Below are 21,858 nucleotides of genomic sequence, written 5' to 3' on the forward strand. Positions count from 1 at the left end.
AGTACACCTTCTAATGCAGGGGAAGTGAATAAGGTCCCTCACTGGGGAACTAAGATCCCACGTGCTACAGGCAAGTAAGCCCTCAAGCCACAGCTAGAGAGAAGCCTGCACACCTCAAGGAAATATCCTATGTGCTGCAACTAAGACCTAACACAGCCAAAAATAAATAAATACTTAAAAAAACAGAAAGTGGTAAAGTAAGGATAAAAATAGACCCTTAATAGGGCTGTTGTGAGGATTAAAATATGTAAAATGTTCATAAATGGGAGCACAGTGTTTAATATTTGCTTGTTGTTATTATGACTTATAAATGTATCTCTATATTTACTCTCCACACAATTGAGACCAAGTTATATATACTTTTTTTGTCACCTACTATTTTTTAAACATAATAGCTTTCAGATACTTTTCCACGTTAATAACTACTGTTGTCGTTTGGTTGCTAAGTCGTGTCCAACTCTTAGTGACCCCATGAACTGCAGCACTCCAGGCTTCCCTGTCCTTCACCATCTCCCAGAGTTTGCTTAAACTAATGTCCATTGAGTCAGTGATGGATGCCATCCAACCATCTCATCCTCTGTCACCCCCTTCTCCTCTTGCCCTCAATCTTTTCCAGCATCAGGGTCTTTTACAGTGAGTCTAAATGTATGTTTTTTTAAAAAGAGAGCAAAGAAGAATGTGGACTATACTGGATAGTTGCTGGACTCAATCAGTCTTGAAAATAAATGCCACAAATTCACCAGGTCCTTCTCCTGTACATTCCAGTCACATGATTCAGTATTGTCAAAGAGAGCAATGTAAATAGCATCCAGTTTCAATGAACTGACTTGGCAACCAGATCTAACTAAGCAGAGGGCAATTGGTCTGCAGGAGGATCCCAGGGGCTCCTGCACATTAGGGCAACTCAACCCCATCGGGAAGTCTAGTGATGTCCTAGGGTGACAAAATGGTAGGATGACTTCTTAAGCAGAATTAATGTTTTATTATTGTGAGGGGACTTGAAACTCCAATTCTGGTTTGACCTCCAGTTATAAGCTGGTTCTGAGTCGAGGAACCAACATAATCTGGGAGCTGGCTGGCCCCACTACAACTAGGCCTTGACACTGGTTTTGACCTGAAAGGGCTCTTGGAGGGAGCCCATGGCGAGGAGACAGGGCACCGGCTTCATGCTTGGTGGTAGCCACCTTCTGCATTGGGTTGAATAGTGTCCCCACAAAGTTATTTCATGTCTACCTGGAATCTGTGAACATGACCTTTCTTGGAAGTAAGTCTTTGCAGATGTAGTCAAGTTAAAAACAAGATCATACCACATTTGTCTGACTCTTGTGACCTCACGGACTATAGACCCTCAGACTCTTCTGTCCATGGGATTTCCCAGTGAAGAATACTGGAGTGGGTTACCATTTCCTTCTCTAGGGGATCTTTCCCACTCAGGGATCCAATATGCATCTCCCGAATTTGCAGGCGGATTCTATACCACTGAGCCTCTAGGGAAGCCCATACCATATAAGATTGGGCCTTAAATCCAGAAGAGGGGAATTTGGACATGAGAAGAATTCCATGTGACAATGGAGGAAGAGACTGAAATTATTTTGCTACAACCCAAGGAATGCCAGGGATTGCTGGCAACCACCTGAATCTAGGAGAGTGGAATTGAACAGATTCTTCCTCTGAGATCCCAGAAGGGAATCAACTGTTCTACACCTTGATTTGGGGTGTCTGGCCTTCAGAACTGCAAGAGAAATTTTTATCATTTTAAGCCTCAAAATTTATGAAAATTTGTTACAGCAGCCCTCCAGAACTAATATACCTTCTACGGATATATGCAAATCAGAATGGAAATATGAAAAGTGTATACCCAGAGTAGATAGACAAATAGGAAGGGAGGAGAGGAAAAAGGAAGGAAATGTAGAGAAAGAACAAGTGTGTAGTTGGTCAATATTGTTTAATCAGAGGATGTCAGATATTGCTTTGTTAAGGTGTTAAGCCTCATTAGCTCATCTAAGAATCTGGTCCTGAATCCACAGTTGATAGAACGTACACATGGATGAAACACTAATCAGTGAGAGTCAACATGGATTTATCTGTAAGCAGTGTGCTACTTAGATGCCGTGTGGACATCACACTCACATTATTCATCCATGGTCCTCTCTCTTTATTTTTTGGCTGCAGTAAGCATGTGGGATCTTAGTTTCCCAACCAAAGATTGAACCTGTGCCCCCTGCATTGGAAGCTCAGAGTCTTAACCACTGGACCACCAGGGAAGACTCCATGGTCCCCTTTCTTGAAGACCCAGGCCCAAGTCTAAAGAGCAGGAGGAGGATTTGAGTGTCCCTCTAGGTGGTGATTTTAAATTATACTAAGCTATTCTCTTTTATGCAAACCTTGGTGACTTGCCTGCTGGTGAGTGTATTCTGGGGGGGCTTTAGCTGCCTTTGCTCTGGGCCCTGCTGCTGATGCCAGAACCTGGGTGCATGTTACACATCCTTGTCGAAGAATACTTTAACCCCTGTTGGTTTATTCCCTGCAGTCCTAGGATTTAAAAGCATGTGAATGAACCCCATGAGTGCATGCTAAGTCGCTTCAGCCATACCTGACTCTTTGTGACCCCATGGACTGTAGCCCACCAGGCTCCTCTGTCTGTGGGATTCTCCAGGCAAGAATACTGGAGGTTGTTACTATGCCCTCCTCCAGGCAATCTTCCTGACCCAGGAATCAAACCTGTGTCTCTTGGGTCTCCTGCATTGGCAGACAGGTTCTTTACCTGTGCCACTTGGGAAGCCCTGAATGAACTCCAGCCAGGGTCAAATAATCAGGCTGAAAGAGAAAACATGAGTTTTTGCGGAATGAATTTTGGAGTGCCCCTTTGCTTCACAACAAGGATCACTGACTATAGTATCTTGCCAGGGCCACCATGACCAAGTACCACAGACTAGGAGGCTTCAGTGACAGAAGTGTATGGTCTCACAGTTCTACAGGCCGGAAATCTGAAATCAAGTTGTAGACGGGGTTGATTCTTTGTGAGGACTGTGAGGAAGAATCTTGTTGTAGGCCCCTCTCCTTGGCTTATCTATCTGTTTATTTCTTTAATTTTTGGCCACACCTTGCAACATGTGGCATCTCAGTTCCCTGACCAAGGATTGAACCCATGACCTCTGCATTGGAAGCATGGAGTCTTAACCACTGGACCACCAGGGAAGTTCGTCTCCTTGGCCCGTCGATGGTCATCTTCTCCCTATGTCTCTTCATATCATCTTCCCACTGTGCATGTCTGTCTCCATGTTCAAATTTCCTCTTTTATAAGGATATACATCATACTGGATTAGGGTCCACCTTAAGGACCTCACTTTATCTCAAAATCCTGCTCCAGCATGTCTGGGTATTTGATGGAGAAGGTGGGGGGGATTTCAAATCAACCCATAAAACTAACCAAGTTAAGCTAAGAGCCTGGACTTGAGCCTCACTGCCCACAGCACATCTTGATTCTGCCTTTTACTCTGCACCTTATTATAAGTCATTTCAGCTTATGGGGCCTCAGTTTCCTCACTGTATATGGGAACCATAGTAACATAACCTCCCTTTGATGGGGCTGTGAAAGCGTCCCCGTAATTGTGTTTGTCACCTGCTTAGCACAGTGCTGGAAGCTATAAACAGTTAATAAATAGCATCAGAGGCCGACCTTGTTTCAGGACATCTTGCTTTATGGTATTCTTCTTTTCACTTTCATGCATTGGAGAAGGAACTGGCAACCCACTCCAGTTTCTTGCCTGGAGAATCCCAGGGACGGGGGAGACTGGTGGGCTGCTGTCTATGGGATCGCACAGAGTCGGACACGACTGAAGTGACTTAGCAGCAGCAGCAGCAGATATTGAATTTTTTGTGTGTGGCAACTCTCATTGTCAGATGACAGTCTTTTCAGCAACAAAGTATTTTAAAAATTAAAGTATATGTATTTTTTTAAGATGCAATGCTATTGAAAACTTATAGACTACAGTGTAGTATAAACATAAATTTTGTCTGCACTGGGAAACCAAAAAATTCATGGGACTTGCTTTATTATGATATTTGCTTTATTGCAGTGGTCTGGAACCAATGCCACAATATCTCTGAGGTACGTCTGTATTATCATAAAGCAGGTCACAGACTGGTCAGAGGACCAGGATATCAGCATAAAGGTATTGGACCAGCCTGATGCAAGTTGACCTACTGCATTGACTGGCTATTTCCTAAGAGGGTGGTCTTGCAAGGTCATCCTATCCCGGAGTCCTCATATTCCCAAGCCCCCCAACCTCAACGCCTCCATGCTGGTGTAGTCTATGTTTCTGGAATAATCCAGCAAACATTCTTACTCACTTCCTTGAAGGCTTGATTGGAGTCCACATTTGGGCTTTGGACAGCCATTGGCTGTCTCAAAGAACTAAAATCCCCATCAAAATTGACAGGCTCTTTGGAGAAACTGTTGTGTGTGTGTGTTCCTCTTCCTTCTCCAGAAAATTGCAGGTGCCCCTACATTAGAAGAGCCTTTTCTATATCCCAACCCCACAAGGCGTTCATTCCACATGCCACGCCTCCATTTCTTTAAAATATATATATAAACGGACAACACGTTAGATGCCAGGAAATGATGTGACCTAGAAAGTGAGATGACAGATAAAATGAGGAAGGAAATCCAGGAACACAGTCTTGTCGAGGTGGATCTTGTCAGAGCAGATTTTCTGTGACCATAATGAAGGGCTTTTAACACGAGCTGGGTTGCCTCATATCTGAGTAGTAGAAGCTAGAAAGATTCTTAAAAAGGAAAAACAAATATTGCTCTAATTGGAGTCAGAGGTGAGGCAGGGTGGGACAATGAGTGAACAAAGACTATTTATGTTGGAAAAAGAGAAGTATTAGAAGAGATTTAGCTGAGAAATTCAGGAAGATATGGGCTTGGTCAAAACCAAAGCAGACTCTCTTGTTTGAGAAGAAAGGGTAGGGTCCAGGAATTAAGAGGATGATTCAAATTACAAGGAGTGAATATAAGCTCAGTGAAAAGAGAACCAATTGTTTTCTGCAAGTATTAAAGCTGGGGAATTCAGTGTTAGGACAGATATGCTGGCTGTATCTCAAATGATTTGGAAACATTTCTTGCTAATAAAAAATGTTCATAGTTAGTCAGGTAATAGTGACTGAATAGAGACTGAGGGATATTTATAAAAATCATTATAGATAATAGTGTCCCCAACCTGACTGAAAATTTCTAGAAAGCCCATCCAATGTCCTGTATTCTCCTTTTGTATTTCTCCATTAGTGCCTGGCACATGGATCATGGCTATCTTTCATTTTTTAAGCAGAGAGTTTACATGTATTTTATACTTCACATATTTATTTATACATAAACATTTACATTTATTTATATATACATATTTATACTTTATATATAAGAAGGTTACCCATGACTCCCTTTTACATTTGAGGATGTTGAGGCTCATAGAATCAAATGAGTCACTCAAGGTCATTGGTAAGCAGAACTGAGATTCACACCCAGGTCTGCCTTAGGTACAAATGAGCGCAATTTCTCAAAACATTTCACAGGACTCGGAGAACTCAAGACATGAAGTAGAGATTAAAAACCATACAATCTGACCACCTTTCCTCTTCTATTTACAAATGAAGATACCAGGTCCAAAAGTGGGAAGGGATTTGTCCAAGGTCCCATAGGAAATGGCTGAATAGAGAGTCATTTGCTAAATAAATTTATGAACTTGTGGAATTTCTGCAGCATTAGAAGAAGGATATTGGTACACCTCACAATTCCAAGTTCCCTCAAAATATCTAGGTATTACTGTATATAAAATAGATAAATGACAAGGACCTACTGCATAGGAAATAAAACTATATTCAATACCTTGTAATGACCTATAATGGAAAAGAATCTGAAAAAGAATATATGTGTGTGTGTTTAAAACTGAATCATTTTGCTGTATGCCTGAAACATTGTAAATCAACTATACTTCAGTTAAAAAAAAATCTAGATATTTTTATACTTCCCATGTTTTAAACAACCCATATATGGGTAAATAAAGTATACTCTCTTATTTTTAACAAATCTCAAATAATAGCACTGGAGGAAGTAAAAATTTTCTTATTAATCTTTCTGCTTCTGCTAGTCTCAGTTTGCATGCGTGTATGCTAAATCACTTCTGTCGTGTCCAACTCTTTGTGCCTCCATGAACTGTAGCCCACCAGGCTCCTCTGACCATGGGATTCTCCAGGCAAGAATGCTGGAGTGGGTTGCCATGCCAAAAGTTGGTCTTTGTGGACCCCACTGTAGACTCAGATTCTTTCTCCTGAGTTTCTTCTTACTCCAACCATACCTCTGGACACTTCTCTTTTGGCAACACATTTCTTTTTTTGACTTCGGATTAATTTCAAAGGGAGAGATGAGGAAATGGGAGTTTTGAACACAAGGGTCATCTTTACAAGGCTTATCTCCAGTCCTTGCATTACTGTAAACACACATCATGGAATTAACAATATGAATGAATCTGCACAGTTATGGAAATTACACTGTTTTGTAATTGCTCAATGATACATCTCTCTTCCTGTCACAAAAAAAGGAGACAGCCCCCACTCTGCCCAGCCTGTCCAAAGAGACGCTGCTTCCAAATAGAATGATGAGTGACTTGGTTGAGACACCAACATTCAGCAGCTTGTTAAGCTTATTTACTTCTGTCTCTTTTCGGCTTAGTCTGTTAGGGACTGACCCTGTGAGAGACTGATAAAACACCTTCGGAGGTCCTGGTAGCCTTTAAGCCAACAAGAGCCTCACAGAGACTGAAGGCAGTGGTTGTGGAAGGAAGCACAGCATCCCGAACCATGAAGCCTTTTCAAGTGGCTCTTCAATGTGATGGGACTCCAGCAGCTCCTGCTCAGATGTCAAAGGCATGAGGACATCAGATCTACCACTGTGTCTCCAAGACCTGGCTCTTTGTGAACACGCGAGTTCCCAAAATAGAATAGCAGCTCTTCTCCCCACGCCTGATCTACTCAGCTTGCCACCTCTATTCGGCAAATAGTAAGTGTTTTGAAGGACTTTGAGCCATGATGATCTCATAGCCATGTCCTGAAGGCTGAAAGACAAAATGCTTCTGCTGCTACATTCTGAAGTACGCAGCTGAGCAATTATTTGAGTAGTTTAAGCCAGAAATCTTCCCTCTCAATCGTGATGCTTTTGCCCTGAGTTGTCTGGAGACTGCCCAAGTCCTCAGTTCTCCACCCTCTGTTGCCGTTTTATAAAGCGGGACACAAGTAGCATTACAGGGGAATGGAGAAGTAGGTTCCAAAAGGGTGGCCCACATGTCAGGTGCTGGCACTTTTCACGAGAGTAGGCACTGACTGAGGGTTCCAGCCGTTCCTGTGAACATGAGGGAGGAGTTGGGAGTTGCAGAATCTTGTTGGAGGAGATAACTCAACTAAGAAACAGCAAAAGGGCCCTGTCCAGTCTAGGCAGAAGGAAAGAAGAAAATAAAAGTCTACACGGATGCAAGAGATCGTATAAAGCAAGCTGGGCACACTGGCAGTCTCTGGAGTCCCCTGGTTCTCTCCACTCCCTGTTGATTTATCCCAGCCCTCCTCTCACATCTATGTGCTCCCGATGGCCCATATACATTTTAAAGTCATGGGAACTGAGGTCCACAGAACACCATTGGCCCAGAGTTCCACAGCTAGTTAGCAATTACCTCGGAAGACACTTCTGGAAACTCAACCAGGGTGAAGACCACGTCAACATGACTCCACAAAGGTATCCTTCACGTCCTACTTAGGACGTCATCTGCCATGGTCTGTATGTTGGCGTCTCCTCCAAACTCATGTGTTGGAATCCTAACCCCCAAAGATGATAGTATTAAAAGGTGGGACCTTTAGGAGGTGTTTAAGTCATGACTGGCGCCCTCATGAATGGAATGAATGTTTTATGAAAGAGGCTCCAAAGAGTTCCTTAAGTCCCTTCCACATGTCTGTGACTTTGCTGGTACTTTGATCTCAGACTCCTTGGCCTCCAGAACCCTGAGAAGTAGATTTCCATGGGGTATGAGGTGCCTGCCTGGTCTGTGGTACTTTTTTGTAGCAGCCTAAACAGATTGTACAAATACGGTCCTGAGTAAAGCGATCAGGAGTGGGAAGGTCAGTCCACGCTGATACTTGAGTGGCTGAGGAAGACCTTAAAAACCAGTGGCTATTTGAGAAGGGCTCTGAATGTCAGGGGGTACTGAGCATCTGTGATGAATGGGATTCGCAGGGGCTTGTTCATCTCTAAACATTTTTCGAGAGCCACTTAAAAGTCACAAATCCCTAACCACTTCCCAACAACCCACACAGAGACCTCTCAGCCTCCTATGCACATCTAAGAATAGCCTACTTGGCTGCAGTTGGCCTGAAATTCTTGCTTTTTGCGTCAAAACACTTGGCCACTAGTTTCAGGCTGACACTCCCTTCTACAAATGAGAAGAGGTGCCACCGCTCATTGGAAGAGTTCTCACTTATTTTCTGTTGGCAGAGGAATGTGTCAGAACCTGGACAGTAAGTCAAAGAGTTTGCTGAGAGGAACTGCTTTGGTTCTCTGCCCGTGGGAGAATCTTGATTTCAGTGGCTCAAGAACAGGCAGAAGCAGGATTAAAGAATTTAAATTAAAAAAAAACAACAACAACTTTTAGTTTATTTAGCTTCTAGGCAATCTAGAAATCTCCAAGGGGGCTTCTCATACAAAAGGAATTCTTGTTTATAAATGTGGAAACACCACTAATTTTGAGGGAAGCCCTTTTCTGTACAACAGAAGATAGTATAAAAAAGAGGCAGACCCAGGCTCTCTTATTATAACTAAGTCACTTGGATGTACTCTGACAAATAAATTTAGCTCAGTTTTAAATTCTATTTTAAAATATTGGGTTTTGAAGGATTTACAATAAGCAGCCAGAACGGTTGTTTTAAGATTGGTGGTGAAATGGATTGTTTAGTTCTGCATTGGATCTGTGCTGTCTTATCCTTCTAGAATTGCTAAAATTCTCATGATTACTGCTGCCTGAAGCAGGGTCACATCGTGGCTTCCAATCCTTTGTCAGGGAACTAGATCCCATATGCTGCAACTAAGATCTGGCACAGCAAACTAAATAAATATTAAAAAATAATAATATACAACATCTTAAAAATGTTAAAACATCTTATTTAACCTTAAAAATTCATTCTTTTTTCTTCTGAAAAGAAGCCAAAACATTTTTGTGGACTCCCTTGTTAGTTTCCTAACAAGGCTTCCCTGGTGGCTCAGAGGTTAAAGCGTCTGCCTGCAATGCTGGAGACCTGGGTTCGATCCCTGGATTGGGAAGATCCCCTGGAGAAGGAAATGGCAACCCACTCCAGTATTCTTGCCTGGAGAATCCCATGGGCCGAGGAGCCTGGTGGGCTAAAGTCCATGGGGTTGCAAAGAATCAGACATGACTGAGCGACTTCACTTCTTCTTGTTAGTTTCCTATGGCTGCTATAACAAATGACCACAGATTTAGCAGCATCAAGTAACACAAATTTATTATCTTATGGTTCTGGAGGTGAGAAGTCCAGAGTCTGTCTCACTGGGCTGAAGTCAAAGTGTTGGCAGGTCTGGCTCCTCCTGGAGAAAGTCGTGTTGAGATTCTAGAGGCTGTGTGCATCTCGTTGCTTGTGCCTCTTCTGTCTTCAAAGTCAGCAGATGAACATCTTCAAACCTCTCTCTGAGTCTCTGAACTCTGCTTCCATCATTCCATCTCCTTTTCTAACCCTTCCTCTCCTGCTTCCCTCTTATAAGAGCCTCTGTGATTATTTGGGGCCCACCCAGCTAATCCAGATCATCTCCCCATCTCAAGCTCCTTAGTGTAATCACGTCTGCGCAGTCCCTTTTGCCATGTCATGTCCATGGGTTCTGGGAATTAGAATGTGGTCCTCTTGGGGGAGGAGGACATTATTCAGCCTACCAGAGTCCCTAAAAGTGTTTGGGGGCCAAAGCACTATGCCTACAGTGTTTTTGTTCAGTCGCCTAAGTCGTGTCCGACTCTTCACGACCCCCTGGACTGCAGCACTAATGGATTCGGTGGTCCTGACTCAAAGCACAGATTTAAGAACTGTTTGCACCAGAATGTAAAATGCACTGCTTCCTTCATTGAGAAAGTCTTGCTCTGAAAGAACTGTGCTTAGTGACAGTCTGTTTCTCTCTGTGCAAACTCATCTCCTAGCAGCCCAGTAACACAGTGAGGGGACTAACAGAACTGCAGCAAGTCGATGAGGTGTGCGTTAAATTGCTGCAGGAATCTTTCCATTATTTGACTTGTTCTCTGATTTATGTTGGCTCAGGCTATTCTTGGGTGCTCCTAGGACCTTGGTCTGTCTTCTCCAAAGCGGATTGTTTTGGTGATAATTTAGAAGCCTGAGGAGCCAGCCTGATCTCAGGGCAGCACTGGGTGCTCTGGGGTTGGGGGCGTCTACAGAGGTTGGTCCAGTGGATGAATGGATGCATGAATTCATTCAGATGAACTGACTTCAAATATTGAATGACTCTGGCTCCAACAAGTAAGTGGTCTGTTTATAGGTTGGTCCACAATGGTCTTTGAAGAGAGTAAACAAAAAGCTGGGAGCAAAGGCCCTAGGAGCCCTGTGTGGTGGGAGAGGGGGATCTTGGTGGTCTGGTGATTCAGAGGCCTCCGTGGGGTGGTGCCAAGGCCAGGATCCGGGCAGCTCCCTTGCCTCCTGGGTTGTTCCTCCATGTGCATGGAAGGGACACCCAATTCCCCGAGGTGCATGTTGGCGGCCAGGGAGCCCGTGGAGAGCCAGGAGCAGCCGGCTCCGTGGCGGCTGCGGCGGCAACACAGACCTAAGGAAGGAACGCATGATTTTCTTCTCACTTCACTGATGCCTCTCCATCTGACGTGGCAGGTGTGCGGAGAAGAAACGGTGTGTGAATCGATTTGGAGAGGATCAGTGACACGGCAGCGAGCTGGGCCGCGCCCCTAGCCATCGATCGCCTCCGAATCAATTTGCACGCGGCTCCCCCGTAGGTCACCTGCCAGTTCAGACGGGAAAGGGAACAGTGAAGTGAGAAGGAAATTATGCTGGCAAGTCTGGGGACCCTCTCTCAAGAACGTGGGGGTCAGCCTTCAGCTGCCTTGCATCTGCAGCCCTTGGAGGGGTCTCAACTCCCAGCCCAACCCAGCTCAGGACCCGGTCTGTCTCGCTCACCTTCAGGGAGGCTGAGCAAAATGGGGCCACTCAAAAATCTATCAGCCTTGAGCTCACCTCTGGGGTTTCGGCTGCCACAGTCATAATCCTAAGAGCTATTTCAGAAAACCCAAATTGCCAACAGTAATAATCTCTCCGCCGCGGGACTGGTTTTCATTTGTGCCTCTCAATGCACTTTACAATTAATTCTCACCAACCTCGGCCTCCCACGAGCCAGGAGCCCAGGGGGAGCCCAGAGCAAGCCTTTGAAGATTCCTGGCTCCCCCATGGAGAGGACAAAGGGCTTCCCCACCTGGAAGACAGGCACTGGGGCCCAAGTCTTCCTCAAGGAGCCAACAGCAACAGTCTTCTCTTCTGAGAGCAGACAGGAAGGTTATATGGAGTGGTTAGGGGCTGGAGGACGTCTCTGACTCCTGACATGGTCCATCAGCTTTGATTCAGGCAAGAGGCATCTTAACCACTTACCAAGGCAGAAAACACGACTAGTGAGCAGCTTCCCAAGATCGTGTCCATCCAAACAGTGATGGTGGTGTGGAAATGCTGTCTTCTCTGGAGCTGTGGAGAGAGTGGGGTCCACTGCTACCCTCCTTAGGTCACAGTGAAAGTGCCAGTTGCTCAGTTTTCTGTCCATGGGATTCTCCAGGCAAGAATACTGGAGTGGGTTGCCATTTCCTTCTCCAAGGGATCTGACGGACGGACCCAGGGGTTGAACCTGGGTTGCAGGCAGATTCTTTACTGTCTGAGCCACCAGGGAAGCCCCTAGGTCACAGGGATCCCGACAAAGCAAACTGAAGATCATGCCTGCTGGCAGTGGGTGCTCAAAAAGTGGATCTGGCTCAGAAGCCCCTGCGTGTGGAACTGGCCCTTTTCCCAAGGGAAGGGTTTTATAAGTGCATTCCAGTTTGTTGGGCAGATTTTCCAAGCAGTGGGCTCCTTACTATTACAATTTATTTGGTCTACCCCACCGGAAGCAGGGCAAAGCAGGTCCAAGAGAGACCTGGGAAGGACACACCCACCCTGAGTTCTAAAGAGAAAACAGGAAAACCAGCATGACTGCCTCCTGCCTTGTGCACTTCTTACATGCACCCAGAATGCCCTCCCTCACTGTGGAGGAAATGCCGATCAAGTTCTTGCTGTCCTTTCAAGTTTCCCCTTCCCACCTCCCTTCTGTGTTTGAGAGATTTCTGAGTCCAGTGGTGCTAGTGGTAAAGAATCTGCTTGTCAGTGTAGGAGACATAAGAGACACGAGTTTAATCCCTGGGTTGGGAAGATCCCCTGGAGGAGGGCATGGCAACCCATACCAGTTATTCTGCCTGGAGAATCTCATGGACAGTGGAGCCTGGCAGGATAGCAAAGAGTCGGACATGACTGAAGCGACTTATATGCATGCATGCACGGCAGTGAGTCAAGAAGTTCTTACCTGCTCCTCAGATTAGCCCATCTGCTCCAAGCAGGCAGGCGAAGCAGGGCTCCTGAGTGCTCACTGTCCAGACCCAACCATACACATGTGCCCATGCCCCCCCCACACGGGTACACATGTGTATACATATGTATACACATACTCCCCTCTACCCAGCCCAGGTGGATTCTCTCCCAGGTGAGGCCTTCCTGGCCCTGCTCTCCCTGCTTTCAGGACTCTAGCTGCCCCCATTTACCATGCAGTTTAAGTCTTCCTTATGATCCTTCAGGCTCTAAAGCCAGTTCTGTTGCCCACACGTCTTTCATCCCAACTGTAAGGATGACAATCTGTGTGCCCCATCATTTCCTGTGACCTCATAGAACACTTCCTGGTCAATAAAGAACCAGCTTAGAGTTCGGTTCAACAAAATTGAACCTGATCCTGATTCACCAAGAGGGTAATGATGTGGTTCTTACCTGGGGGAGCTCTAGGCCTGGTGCACATGTAGAGATCCTTGGCTGGATTTAATGCTCTCAGGGGCCCATTAAGTGACTGGGGCCATCTCATAAGGCCCACGTCTGCAAGTATGTCACAGAGTCAAGGCTGCGGAGAGTGGAAGGAGCTTAAGTATAACCAATTCTAACTTGGTGTGTGTGTGTGTGCACACTCAGTTGTGTCTGATTCTTTCGGATCCCATGGACTCTAGCCCGCCAGGCTCCTCTGTCCATGGGATTTCCCAAGCAAGAATACTGGAGTGGGTTGCCATTTCTTCCTCCAGCGAATCTTCCTGACCCAGGGATCGATCCCACCTCTCTTGGGTTTCCTGCATTGGCAGGTGGATTCTTTACCACTACGCTACCTGGGAAGCTCTCTAACTTGGTATGTGGCCTCATAGGTTAAAATTTGTTGGAATCCATGCTGAAAAGTGGGGTTAACTGGTTAGAAGATTAGGTTGGAGGGAGATAGACTATCATTTCTGAGAGCTTCAACTCCACTCCTGCCTCCTAAAATAAGTCAGTGGGGTATTCTGTGGTTAGGGCTCTGAACTTTCACTGCCGAGGCCCTGAGATTTGATCCCTCGGTCAGGAACTAAGATCCCCCAAGCCATGCGGTGCCACCGAAAAAAAAAAAAATTAAACAAAATAAGTCAGAGGGTAACTACTCCTTTTCTGCTAATCTCCCCCAGTGAGCATTTTCTGAGACAAAAATTATGTGAGAGGAGTTTAGTCAATAAAGAGACAAGACACATTTTGCATCCTCACCAAGACTACAAGAGACTCACCTGCTGAACAGGGTCATTCAAGATGAGAAAACCTGTGCTTGGCCATATTACATAGAAAATGATGGTTAATTCCATTTCTGGCAGTTGATGAGTTGTCCCTGGAGACCCAGGGTCTCCAGAGAGCAGTACCTGGAATGTTTAATGACTATATTTACTTCTCTTTGGCTCCACATTTGCACGTGGTACACACCACAGACACATTCTATCCACCATATCTTTATATTATTAAATGCTTTAGTTTCATACAGGAAATACATGTACATCCTATGAAAGTCCAAAGGATCAGGAGCCACCCTCTCATAATCATCCCCTAGACACATGAGTCCTTTAGGTCACCAGGGCAAAGTACTGTAACCAGTTTCTTTTGCGACATTCCGGAGATATTCCATTCCATGCATATGCAAGCAACTATATTAACAAATATTAGTGATCATAGCTATTGGATATTTTTCATCGTACATAGACAAGTGTGTCCACTTTCCTCTACCTTTTCTGCTGGCCATGGCTCAGCTGCCTTTATCAAGAGTGGTCATGTGTTTCCCTAACACACAGCATGATCTAATAGAACGCGCCATAGCGGGTCTAGCAGTCGCCTCCGGAATCACACCGCGGTCCCCACGGGGATTCCGGCCAAGCTCGGTGGTTCCAGCCGCGCGAGGGTCGCGCAGCGCCTCCAGGGGCGCAGTGCCAGACTCCGGCCGCACGATGGCGCGCGCTTCCTGCGGACCCGGCCCTCGGCGCGCCGCAGACAAAGGCGGGCGCCCGGCCTCCCTCGCGGGGCCGCGGAGGCGGCCGGCGCCCCGGGTGGCCGCGGCCGCCTCTGCGCGCCGAACCTGGCAGCTGCCGCCTGCCTGAGCCTTTGTCCCGCGCTGCCCGCCCTCGTGCTAAAGGACACGGCGGGAGGCTGCTGGACGCACGCGGCGCCAGCCGGGCATCCACCCGAGTCCTGGGCCCTCACACCCGCGACAGCTGGGCCCCACCTGAGCTTGGGTCATGGTCGAGAAGCTGGAAGCGCGGGAGTGTGAACCGCCCTCGAATGCCTGCCCAGGAAGCTTCTTTTCCCTTCCACCCGTTAGCAAAGAATTTCCCCCAGAATTTAGCAAAGAATTTCCCCCAGAATTTAGCAAAGAATTTGCCCCAGAATTCTGCACCGTGGAGGTTTTTCACCACTGCCCGCTTCACTTCCCATTGAAATTCTGGGTGTCACGTCTGCAGAGGAAATGCTGGCATTTAGATTTGAGTGGATTTGAGTGAAAACCATGAGCATGAGGCCTGGCTTCCCCAAGCTCGTCTCTGCAGGCTCTGAGAAAACTTCCCTCTTCTGTCCTCACATCCTCTAGCCTCACAGTCCAGTAGAAGTTTCTGTGATGATGAAAGTGTTCGGCCTCTTCCCTGTCCAGTATTTGGTAGCTGTTAGCCACATGTTGGACAGGACTGAAATGACTTAGCAGTCACAGCAGCAGCAGCCACATGTAATAATTGCATGCCTGAAGTGTGGCTGAAGAACTGAATTCTTCATTGTCTTTAATCTTAATGAACCTACATTTCCAAAGCCACCTGTGCTGATGTGTGTGTAGGTCAATTGCTAGCCTCTTGGACATGCAGCTTTAAGATCTCAAGTGGATCCGGGCAGTTGAATATGCAGTTGTGTTGTTAAGAACACAATTTTATAAAAATTCAAATGAAGCGTGGAGTGTATGCCTGTTGTACCTGAAAAGATGCCTGGGAGTAGCTGATGGAGAGAGACAGTGGTGTCAGCTGAGTTTGTTTTAGCTGCTTAGGGAGCTGCTAGAGGATGCACTGTCTGTGGCAAGGTGACATGGTAAAGAAGGCAAAGAGGAAATGGATCCTGTATTGTCTTGCTACTGTTGCAAATGGGACAAGGTGGTCTCAGCCTTGGGCCATGTTTACAGAAAATTGGGGGTCATAATCACCATCCTGTAATAAAGGGCTAAGTATACACATCCTACATACTGGGTTTCCTGGGACAAGATGATCAGACCCAGAAGTAACCTTGACAGAGCCTGGGTTCTTTTGTGGTCCTGTCTGCTTGCGATGAGGTGCAGAGGAGGGCCTGCAGGTGAGGGCTGCTTCACCAGCCAGTGACGGCTGGGGTGATGGTGCTGCCGTCTTCCCTGGATGGGTGATGACTATGGAGCAAAGACAGTGCCTTGTGGGTCCCCGGGGCATGTATCTGTGGGATGCAGGACAGTCCCACAGGGAAACCGGAGGGTTAGAAGTGCTTCTTCATGAGTAGGATGTCTTGGGTTGCATGCCATCTTCGCACTCATCATCAGAGCATAGTTCAGTGTAAGACTCACACGTTTACCTGCAGCAGCAATCAGAAGGGTTCTGGTACCTTGAGACTGCCTAATCAAGTGTTAGTGTTAACCAACCAACAACTTCGTTTATTTTTACTGAAAATAAACATGTACACCTGTGTAGGCTCCTTGGTCTAGTTCCTTGAATGTTTCCAATAAGCAATCCAATTAAATGATTATTTTTTCTAAAATCTGAGCTGGAAGCTCCCTTTGAATTTTTTTTTTTGGCTGCATTGGGTCTTTGTTGCTCTTCGCAGCCTTTCTCTAGTTGTGGTGAGCGGGGGCTACTCTTCATTGCGGTGTGCGGGCTTCACGTTGCAGTGGCTTCTGTTGTTGCAGAGCACAAGCTCTAGAGCGTGTGGGCTTCAGTAGCGGCGGCTTGCAGGCTCTAGAGCGGGCTCAGTAGTTGCGGTGCACAGGCTTAGCTGCCCCATGGCATGTGGGATCTTCTTGGACCAGGGTTCGAATCTGTGTCTGCTGCATTGGCAGGCAGATTCTTAACCACTGGATCACTGGGAAAGCACTTATCTCCTAAATACTTTCTTGTGTGTGTATATGTCTGTGTGTATGTGTGTGGGTGGGTGGGGAATGGAGACAAATGGAGGGAAGGGGGCAAAAATTGATCAAGAAATTGTGTATTATCTTTTGAGGACTCAGTGTGCCCTTTGACCTACGGTATCCAGAAATAGACCTGTGAACACTGACGTTTTGTTTGAACTAAAGCTGATGGAGGTGTCCTGGCAGAGCTCCTTATCCACAGTAGGCATGGAATAAATATTTGGTGAATTTTTAGTGAGAAGGGAAAATGGGTCATAATTCCATATCCAAACGATCTTTGTGGGTTGTCCATCCCTTTTTATTTTGTTTTGTTTTCTCCTGGAGATGTTCCCGACCACAAATAAAGGACAAGGGGAAAATAGTTAAGCACACCTAGAGCTGCGTCCAAACAAAAGAGGAAAGAGACTAAACAAACCCAAGGTTTTCTATTTCTCCCTGAGCCAAGTAATCCCTTTGATTACATCTAATACCTGCCAAAACCCAGATGGTGTGCCCACCCATCTCCCGTGTGATAATGCCACATTGTGAAATCTACCCATTAATATTAATTGTCAGCTAGAGAATCTGTCTGAACTACTAAAGCTTGAGATTGCCTAGAGAAAGCAGGCCCTGCTTTAGCAGGGATTTTAAGATAATTCTCATTCTTTCATTCTGGATCTCACATATGTAGAATGTTAAATAATAGCCCGAGAATGCTCGTCTAATTTCAGCACATGTCTGCCTCTCACAATCCAGGTCTTAAACCACTGTTCATTTGGGGTCTACACCTGCTGACCAAAATATTGCCTTAAACTGCTGTGGGCTTGCCAGCGGCACATAGGCACCCACTGTTCAGCCTGTAAGGAGAATTGTAACTCCCCAGGAGCTGTTTGAATTGAACGTCCCCTCGCATGTGATGCTCAACTCTTTCCCTTTTATTTTTCTCCTTCTCAGTGATTGACTTGGTGATCCTTGAAAATCTTTCAAAATCTCGATTTTTCAATGACTGTGTGAGCCTTCCTGAGCAAGGAAGGCAGAGGCAGAAGAGAAGGCCCGGGAAGAGAACCTAAGGTCCAGGTAGGTCTGGGGCATTGCTCTTGCCTTATAATCCCATGGGCAGCATTTGGTTTGAGCCCTGATCATGAACAGACACCCAGGTCGGCTCCACAACCCTGCCTTTGCTTCTACATCTCCATGCTGAAATGTCTCAGCATTCCAGCCTCTACTGTGTTCACTGAACTTTTATTATTTTTTTTCCTTAAGCCACAAAATTTTAGAATCCATTTATGCCTGAAATAAATATGAAAATTTAGTAGGTGTGAGATTGAGTTTTTCCTCTGGAGTCGCCCCCCTTATCCTCATGGGTTATAGTACAATCACCTTCTGACAGTTGCTCTTAAAGCCAACACCTTAAACTTTATGGGTAAATGCAGAATCCAGCCCACGCCTTGTTTTTGTTTTTGCTGGGAGCATACAGAGCTGGTAAAAACGAATGAATTCAATATTCTATGTCCTGTGTTTCAGGAGGGCGCTGTCACCCTGAGCTTGATGTCCAACTCTGGCCAGAGCTGTGGCCACACAGGGTGGATGACTGACTGGGGCAGAGGGACACCACACAAATGAAAATTGGAAAGTCTGTTCTTTTGGGTACATGAATGTTTACTTCACAGTCCCGACAGTTCTTTTATTAGCAAATATTAATTTCAACTGAACAAAACTGGAAGACCTTCCTGGAGCAGCATGTCTAAATAGGCATTGAGATAATTTAAAAAACACCTATTGGTATGTAAAGCAACCTTCCTCATGAAAAGAAGTAACTGCGCAAGTGGCAGAAGCCAGTTTACACAGCTAAATATTTTGATTATTTAATTTATTACCATTATTTTACAAAATGGAAAAAAAAAGCCATTGAATTGCAATTTTGTTCCCATTTCTGGCCAACTTTGCAATTCTATGTTACATGAATGCTGCTTTGGGGAAGAGATGAGGAATGAGACAGCAAATGGCTTTTTTCCAGAGCGAGTCCTCTCCCCTGCTTAGCCAGCGTGTAGAGGGCTGGTGAAGGTGCGTTCAGGCCCCAGTGCAAGAGGAGACAGGCCATGCTGGGTGTTCCGTCAGAAGGAACTGTTGACCAGCGGTGCCCCTCCGCTTCTGTGTCGCCTGCAGATTGTTCTTCTCTGCCTCCCTCTTGGACAGCGTCCGAGGAGAGGGGCGCTTACAGGGTGAGGGGATGGCCCTCTCCTCTCCTCCCCTCTCACCGGAAAAGCTGCTTTCTGATGTTACAGATTGGGACAAATTGTTATAAAGGCACCGAGAAGCAGAAATTAGCACTTTTAAACTGAAGGTGAATCACAAGGCCTATTTCTGCCTCAGGCGCTTCTTTTCACCCATTTAAAAGGACCAAAGTTAACTTTTAAACACATCCATTCTTTACATAAATAAAAGTGGGAGGTGTCTCCAACCACTTTGTAAAACCGAAATGCTGTCTTGGAGAGTTTATTTCACGTGTGTGTGTATGTGTGTGTGTGTGTGTGTGTGTGTGTGTATTTTGCAGTTTGTTTATTTATTTATTTTAAAATTTTTGGCTGTGCTGGGTCTTCACTGCTATGCGAGCTTTTCTCTAGTTGTGGCTCTAGTTGTGGTGTGCGGGCTCCTTATTGTGGTGGTTTCTCTTGTGGAGCATGGGCTGTGCTTCGGAGGGCTCGGTAGTTGCAGTTCCTAGGCTCTAGAGCACAGGCTCAGTAGTTGTGGCTCATGGGCTTAGTTGCTCCCAGGCGTGTGGTATCCTCCCGGATTAGGGATTGAATCGTGTCTCCTGCATTGGCCAGGGGATTCTTTACCACTGAGCTCCCAGGGAAGCCCTTATGTACATTTCTAAATGACCAAAATTCAGGTTATTATGGTGTTTAAAAGAATTTGCTGGTAGGATCAGACCCGAACATTCCACGCTTAGCTCTGAGCAGATTTTTATGACCTGCTTAGAGACCTTTGAAAAATACACTTAATTATTACAAGGCAGCATTGTGCAAACATGCCTGTGTGATGTTTACACTACCCCATTCTTATCAGTTAGAAGCAACACAACAAAAATATTAAAGAGCAAACAAGCCAAAAATCAATGAGAAGAGAGATGAAAGCATGACTAATTGAAAAAGGGAATGTATATGAAAATACTGTAAAAACTATGAAGTGTCACCACATACAAAGTAATATCCCATCAGCAGAAGTCCAAGTCTTCAAAGGCGTTGCAGCCTTCCTGGTGTGCTGGGCTGTCTCATGGTCTGTATATTTAGGTATTAAAGTTGTGGTACGATGAGCCATTTCCACCTCTTTGTAAACCAGTTTGTACCTTCCTTTTGTACTGTGCCTCTTCAGAGGAATTTCTAGAAACCTTAGAACATTTCAGATGAACTCTGGATGGTAAACTCAAAATTGAAGCATAAGCAGTTCCAACTGTATTTGCTGTTTTTAGGAAACAGCACCTCTTGAGATGGGAAGGTCAGTTTGAAATGACTGAGTCTATGGAGATCATTTAAAACCCCCACATCACTCATAGACCAGTCCGATTTCTTTTCTAGTGGGCATTTACCAAGGGGCTATGCTACCCCCTGCCTTTGCCAACTCACTGTCCAGAAGCCAGAGCCCAAGAGACAAAATTCCAATGTCCTGGAGGCCTTGGGTCTTTATATGCGTGCAATTCCTACTCTGGTTAGAACAGAATCCACTGAGGTCTTCTGAGTTGACCCTCTAGGACTTCCAGGGGCTCCTCCTCACTGGCATGGAGCTGTAGACATGGTCTTATAAACACAAATGGAAAGGAACCTCTTTGGTGCTGAATTTGTAGTATCTAAAACCCAGTTTCCTTTTGCCTGAATAAATTGAGGGATAAAAACTGAAAAACCTTAACGTCCTCCCAAATCAGAAAAACAGACATGGAATAGACATCAATATCTCATTGCCCAGGATGTTGAAAATTTTAATTGGCTAGCAGAAAGTTATTTAAAAATAATGGGCAGGGCAAAATAAATATGTAATTTGATAGTCTGTTAGCAACTCCTTTTATCGCATATGGAGCATTTTCTAATTTTCTCTTTGATTGTAAATAGAAATCTAGTTTATTAAGCAGAAACATAGATTATTAATAAATAAACCACTTGATGCCCATAAAGCACTTTGAGGGTGAAAAGCCTCTACTAAGTGGCAAATATTATTATTTTTATTGCAAACTAACGGGAAGAAACTAAGCTAATGAATGCTTACAGAGCTCCAAGTAGTCATCAGACCCAAATTGCCACACACTGTAAACTAGTCAACTTGTTTCTTAGATAGAGATGCGTTTAAATTTTAAGTTGATACTTTTTAATTTTTGCCAATGATGAAAGGCAAGGCTTATGGGTCTGTAATTTAAATAAGAATAACTCAAGGGATTAATCAGTTTTTACATTTAAATAGAAGTTGCCTAAAATATATAACACTTTTGAAAGTGCAGCTAACAAAAAAGAAAAAGACAAGACCAAGACTAATTTTCTGAGTTAAATCGTTGCCAAGGGATATAGCTTTTTATAAGTATCACTTCTTTTGAATGATGTCGTAACCATAACTGATCTACATTAAAATCATACCCTAAACAGATAGAGTGAAACCTGATGTTTTAGGGTTCAGGCTGAATGCTTTCTTATGCTATACTCTTCTGCATTTGGCCTTGACACTGTGGTATATATGATATGCAAGATGAATGAATTCTTTTACTATCTGATATTTGAAGTGAAATATAAAAATAATGCCATGCCACAATGGAATAGTTAAACATGAAATTATGGATGTAAGTCTGATTTTTCCAGGCATTTTTCTGAAGTCAGATCATAAGTGTTCACTTCTGCTATTAAAGTGGATGTACTGTATACTTCTATATATTATATTAAATTTGCTGATGTCCATACGAATATGTTACATAACTGGGGTCCACACTTTTTGCTCATTCTCAGTGAGAGTAGATTTAATTTAAACCAAACAAATACTTTAACAGACAAACAGATAATCACTGTTAATGTTACAATAGAAACTACCTTGTTTAAATCTCC

Source organism: Bos mutus, chromosome 11 (assembly GCF_027580195.1).
Source record: "Bos mutus isolate GX-2022 chromosome 11, NWIPB_WYAK_1.1, whole genome shotgun sequence".
Lineage (NCBI taxonomy): Eukaryota > Metazoa > Chordata > Mammalia > Artiodactyla > Bovidae > Bos > Bos mutus.